Here is a 6,895-nt window from a genome sequence, read left to right as displayed (position 1 = left end):
AACCCTGTGATAGGTTTGCCTTAGGGTTGCCATAAGTTAGGAACAATTTGAAGGCACACAACAACAGTGGTTGCAGGGCAGTTTCCATGTCAGTGGGGTGGTGAATCGATTCCAGGTTTAATATGTACTAACTGTACCTCCAAAGGTACTTGATCTTGACACCTTTAAAAGGAGAATAAAACTGGGACCAGGGTCACTATTCCATCAACAAGAGAAGCCAACATTTGCCACTGAGGTTTTTATAGAGTTGTTAGGCAACTCAAATCAGGAGCAGGACTTACAACATTCTTGCACTGTAAACATCCATACTGGCTGGGGAATTCTGGGAGGTGTAGTCCACAAAGTCACTTTCCCCAGCTCTGGTTGGGATCAGTGCTATTGGCTTTGGCCAGGCTGGTTATTTCTGAGGCCAGAGGAAAGGCCAGAGTGGAGGGAATGAAGTTTTCTGTTCATTTAAAGAGTGTTCAGCATCTACAGCAGACCACAATTTCAGCAGCAGCCATACACTTTTCTGCTAGGGTTCTTGTTCTCTGAGATGTGTCACACTTTTATTTTATTTTGTTTTTAATTCCAGCTCTCCTGGCATAGGACGCAAGGTGACTTGCAATAATTTTAAACAAAGTTCAGCTAGAATCTTATTTAACAAAAGTTAAAAAGCAGTTAAACACCAAATTCTATTTTAAAAAGCATATAGTTAAAACAGTTTAAGTGTGTCTCTGTGTGTACAGCTTGCATTCAGAGTTCTCCTTAGCTAATCAGTAATATTAATTGCATGAGGTCTAAATGTGTAGCATATGAAATATGTTAGGTTTACTATCTGGCAGACACACTTGAGTTATTCATTTTGTTTCCTAACTGGAATTCTCTCCAAAATACTTGGGAAGTTCTTCTTTATCCTAGAAATGAACAGTAGTGTTTCACTAAGGGAGGGTATAGGAGGGCAGGGCGAGTGGGAGTTCCCATCAGTTCCTTCCCTTGCTCTATAACTTTGTTTGTATGATGACCATGCCTGTTAATTTGGAAGTTCAGCATGTATTGTGACTATTTTTTACTCCACCCAGTTCCTCAATTCCCATCTCCCTTCTGGCTTTGGGCCTCTTCTTCCTTGGAAAGATACAGCACGTTGGAACATGTTGTGGAAAGAAAGTCCTCTATACATTTGTTCCAGACTTATTTTATTGTTTATGAAAGGGACACAGCAGAGTCCAAAGACGGCATTAGGAAAGTGACTTGCATCAGTTGCTCAAAGGCAGCTCAGAAATAATCTGAAATGTAACATAACATTACATAATGTTACACAAGTTGGTGGTTGCTATCCTGTGAATATGTAAGATACATCAACATGTTTTTGGAGGACCCCAGGAAAGAGATGTGGACCTCCCTCTTACTCAAAACCACCAAAACCACATGATTAGGGCTTAAACTCACTCAGCTACATGAGAGCAAGGAATCCACCCTGACTGCTATGGAGAAAAGTGCCACATTGGGAAGTCTTCCTCTTACCTGAGGAATTTTTCATTGCTTGCAAACAGTGGCATTCTTAGCAGCAGCTGCCCCACAGCCTGTCCTTAACTACGGTGGGAATTATGCAGCTGTCTCATCATCATCATCATCAGCAGCAGCAGCAGCACCACCACCACCACCACCATCATAATAATCTCTCCTCCTCCTTATCCTGCTGTAGTAGTGAGATTTATGGAAGTCTTCACATTTGCTGACAGTGGAGATTTTAGGCAGAACCCCACCTCTGGTGGGGAAAGTAGTGAAAACCGTACATCCAGTTGGTTTTCCACAAAGGAGCGGGAAGTTGAACACTGATGTCCTGGAGTTCTATTGCAACATTCAAATCACGACACCAGGGGTGGGCAACTATGGAGGATTAGGGGGCCACATTGGCCCTACAAGAATATCCTTTGAAGGCCACATACCACCCACTGAACCTGCTCTGGCCAAAATGCAATTTCTACTCCCACAAATTTCTAAACACCCTCAAGGGGACATGGAGGTATGTTTTGGGGCCTTCCTGGATCCCTAGTGGACATTCGGGGACATTTTGAAATCCAGGAGATAATTTAGGCAGATGGGAACTCTTACTCCAGCTTCTTCCTTGAGCAAAAAGAACAAGATGCCTTTCAGGACATGACAGTTTTCCATCTCCTCCCCTTCTCCTCCAACTCTCTGGCAGCTCCCCACTTTTGCTGTTTGCCACCACTGTACTTCTAGAAGCCACAGCTGCTTGGAGAGATTGCTCTAGCACAAGCTCATCACATATGCTGAGTCTGAAGAGTAGAAGAGGAAGGGAGCAGAGGAGAAAAGGGGCAAGCCTTTTACCAGTGATTAAAGGAATAGTGAAGACAGAGCAAGTAGCAGAGTAGCTGAAGTGCAGTGGTGGTGATTTGGGTGAGATGACCTGTACTAAGCTACAGGACAGAGAAACACAAGGCATGGAGAGAAGCCAGTGTCTTCCTGTATGTGGAAGCCATTTTATGTCACCCCCTTCCATTGTGTAACCCTGTGCAACCCAATTCCCCCACACCATTGTCATTCCAAACATGGTGGAAATGCTTTTCATGCCTCTTTGTGATCATTTTTGGGCTATTTGGAACAATTAAAAAAAATTGACCCCCTGTGGGCTACAAAAACAGACAGAAGGGACCACATGTAGGCCACGTGCCACACTTTGTCCACCCCACCACTACATCCTAAGGCATACTAGCAATATAAAGCAATCAGTACAATGATATAACTACCCATAAACAACAGCCACCTGTGAAATAACAACTTCATTCCATTCCTGAAGAACAGTCTGGGCAGGTGCACCTTCTCAAGAAGGTAGGGTACATGCCAAAGTTGCAGAGGAGAGTGATAATTATACAGTTTGCCCTTCTTATACACTGATTTTATACACGGATTCAAGCATCCATGGTTTGAAAATGTTCAAAAAAGTATAAATTTCAAATATCAAACCTTGATTTTCCATGTTTTATAAGGGGCACCATTTTGCTATGTCATTATATTTAATGGGACTTGAGCATCCACGGATTTTGTTATCCACGGGGGATCTTGGAACCAAACCCCAGCGTATAACAAGGGTCCACTGTAATCTCAAATACATGATCTTGGTACTTAAATAAAAATTCCTTGTGCGTATTGTGTACCTTCAAGACCCCATGGCGAACCTATCATGGGTTTTCTTGGCAAGATTTGTTGAGAGATTTGCCGTTTCCTTTCCCTGAGGCTGAGAGCATGTGACTTGCCCAAGATCACCCAGTGGGTTTCATGGCCAAGCTGGAAATCAGCCACTGGTCTCCATGGTTTAACAGAAATAATAGGATTAAGGCAATATTGCAGGTAGGCCACATGAAGGCGATTCATATCAAACCGGGTGTTTGATTCATTGGAAAAATGGCAATATAAGGTTTCCACTCCCCAGGATTTCAAATGAGAGTGAGATTGGAGCCTTCTTCATGCAAAGCTACAGACCTTCTGCTTTCTTTACTTACCTGGTAGTGTGTCCTAGTGAATCAAGTAGGACATGCTTCCACAGTTTTAGGGCTGCACTGTTATACAGACATGGTTTCTGATGTTTAGATCTCTAGGATTCCATTACCACCAATAATAAATGTTAAATGCTATGTCAGTCTTACAGCATAATGAGTACAGAGAAACCTGTACTGGAGAAAGCTATGGGTGGAAAAACACACATGCTATAAATCAAAGTTTGGCAGTAATGTCCCTCCTTCACTGCAATTCCTATGATGAGAGTTGACTATGAAGAGTATGGGTGATGGGAGTTTCAATCAAGCACCATCTAGAGGGTCACAGTTGTTCACCCTGGTTTAACATATTAAAAACTCTAAGGCAAACTCACAATGCTTCAGTAATGCAAGTTATTTATATCAAAGACATTACTTTACTTATTTTGTTCCAGTCTTATGTGGCCATGAGACTTGAAAAAAAATTATGGCCAGCCTTTCATTGGCTGAATAGCAAATTTCTTTCTTTCTTTCTTTCTTTCTTTCTTGGAAATAGATTGCACACACATGCACACACACATTTTGGAAGAATGTGCAGTCCTAGAATCAGTTTAATAACCAATGCAATCACAACAGAATAATTAAGCTGTTTGATATAAGGAAAAAATATAAGGGAAGCTGGAGCACTGTTATAGACAAGCAGTTTATTATCTTGTTATTGTATAGAATGCCCTTAAAAAGACATCTACAGAACAGAATTTCACCTAAGATTTAGTGAAAATTCAAATATCTTGACTTGCAGCATAATATCTTATCAATTAAAAGTTGTTTCACAGCTCATTAAGCCATTGCTGCCACTGAATGCCAGAGGGACATCAACACGCGACGTATGATTCTAGCTCTTCAGAGGGGTAACCATATGATGTCAGTTGTAGCATTAACTCACGGCATTTAAAAATTAACAGACTGATTTGTGTTTTGCCAGCTAGCATGTGTGCAGCTGTTGTCTTAATCTGGTGAATGGATTTTTATCCCCATACAACTTTGACTGCACTGAACTGGGCCAGTTTAGTCCTCTCTTCTCCAGTGTACCCATACAATCTTGGCCTTCTTAACTGAAAGATACAAAAATGATAAAATGGGAGGAAAAGTCAAGGAAAAGAGGGTAAATAGTCACAGAATTATCTCAGTGAAACTGTTAGATACTACTCTAACTCTCATAGCTCTGCTTCTCTGCTCAATACCTCTAGTCAACCCCTTTAAATTACAATTTCCAAGGCTCTTGGTAGTTAGAATAAGTTAATTCTCACTCCCACTCTTCTCAGGGTACCTTGCGAGAATAGCTGAGAACGTCCTCAAACTACAAATCCCTGGAGTCCTTAGGATAGAACTAAGACAGTTAAAGTGGTATTGAATGTATACAAATGTGTAGTACAGATACATATACAGTATAAAAAAATCAAGAAAACAAGATTGATTAAGCAGTAGGTTTAATGCAGCGAAGTAGGTGTATGGCTCAAGGAAAGAATAACATAATAGCTAAGGAGTTCAGGGGAGGCCTTGGAGGAAGAATGAATTAGGACACAGACCCAGAATTGCATGAGTGAGCCTCAAACCTCCTCCATGTCTAGGGTAAGGATCTTCCAAAATGATCAGGCAAAAATGAACCTCCTAAACTTCTATGTAGTTGGGCCTCTCAGGAATTATCAACCAGCGGTGTACTAAATGATCCTTACAGGTGCACATCAGTTAATGAACTGGATGTGTTCCTGGGCATTACATTTTTAACAGAAAATGTGGGGTACTAGAGGAGGAAATAACATGGAAAGAAAAAGGATAGCTTCCTACAGCACCTCTACTAGGTGACAAGCCCAACACCATCAGACCTGAAGAGGAAGAGCCCTCCCCTCACTCCTTCCAACTGTCATCTTCTGGCCTGGGAAGGAGTGAAAGGACAGGCCCAACCCCATTGAGCCCGACCTCGATTAAGAAAAAGAGTCCTCCCTGCAGTCCATCTGCCTTGGTCCAGGCCTCAGAGGGAGAGAAGAATGCTGGACCAGATCCCCTCCCCCCCACACCATTCCCTTCTCCTTTTGTGTCGTGTCTTTTTAGATTGTAAGCCTGAGGGCAGGGAACCATCTATTATCCCCTCTGTTGTAAGCCGCCTGGATTCCCAGTGATTGGGCGGCATATAAATACATCCTATTATTATTATTATTATTATTATTATTATTATTATTATTATTACCACACCATGAAAGAAAGAAAAAGAAAGGGAGGGGAGAAGGGAAATAAGAGCAGTTCAACATATTTCAGCAAACTTTTTATCCAAACAGATGGGTTCTGTGAGCTTCTTAGCATCTTGGTAACTTATGTGGTTCAATCCCATGTGAATTACTATAATGCCCTCAATGGCCCAAAATGCATGGGCCAAATAAAGTGACTTCTGGCTGCTTTGTGGGCATGTTGTTTAAACGACGCATGGTCCCAAAGCATTCGGAAGCCACTCTGAGGCCACACTAAGGTGGCAAGAGAAAAGGGATAGCATCCTATGCCACCACAATTAGCAATAGCAAGTGCATTTCTATACCACTTATCAGTGCACTTAAGTACTTCCTAAGTGGTTTACAAAGTGTAAGCTAATTGCCCCCAACAAGCTGGGTATTCATTTTTGCAACCTACAGAAGGATGCAAGGCTGAGTCAACCTACAGAAGGAGGCAATTGCTGGTACTGAACTCACAACCTTGTGGTTTATGAGTGAGTGGCTGCAGTACAGGCATTTAACCACTGTACCACCAGGAGCTAGACTTTTTAGGTTCTGATTTAATTTTCTCCTGCCAGTGGCTACTTGGCACTATGGTGGCCACCTGCTTTGGAAGCGGGCCATGCAGTTGCTGCAGTCCTGGCATGATCAGAGCTGGACTGGCCAGAGGCTGCTCCTTCTGGGACAGGTGCTTTGGCCTGGAATGGAGCTTCCTTTGAAAATTGTTCAATAACTTTAATTGGCTCAAAGAGCTGCAGACAGATTTTTAACTGGGCTGGCTATAAGGGCCACACAAACAGCTCCCTTGTAACAACACCTCCACTGGCTTTTGGTCCATTTCCTGGCACAATAAAACTTGCTGGTAATGAGCTATAAAGTTCTATATGACATGGGTCCAGGCTATTTGAAGAATCTTATCTCCCTTTATCAGCCATTAGAACTCTAAGATCTTCTAGTGATACCCTTCTCTCTGTCCTACCACTTTCTCAGGCTCATATAGTGGCAACAAGAGAGGGGACATTCTCAATGGCTGTTTCCAGACCTTGGAACTCTCTTCCTAGTGAGGCCAGGATGGTTCCCTCATTGCTCTCCTTCTGCTGCCAGGTTAAAACATTCTTATGGCATTATACTTTGTGAAACTGATTAGAAGAGAAT

Source organism: Sceloporus undulatus, chromosome 1 (assembly GCF_019175285.1).
Source record: "Sceloporus undulatus isolate JIND9_A2432 ecotype Alabama chromosome 1, SceUnd_v1.1, whole genome shotgun sequence".
In the NCBI taxonomy this organism is placed as follows: Eukaryota; Metazoa; Chordata; class Lepidosauria; order Squamata; family Phrynosomatidae; genus Sceloporus; species Sceloporus undulatus.
The sequence above is the reverse complement of the archived record's forward strand: the minus strand, read 5'-3'. Positions refer to the sequence as shown.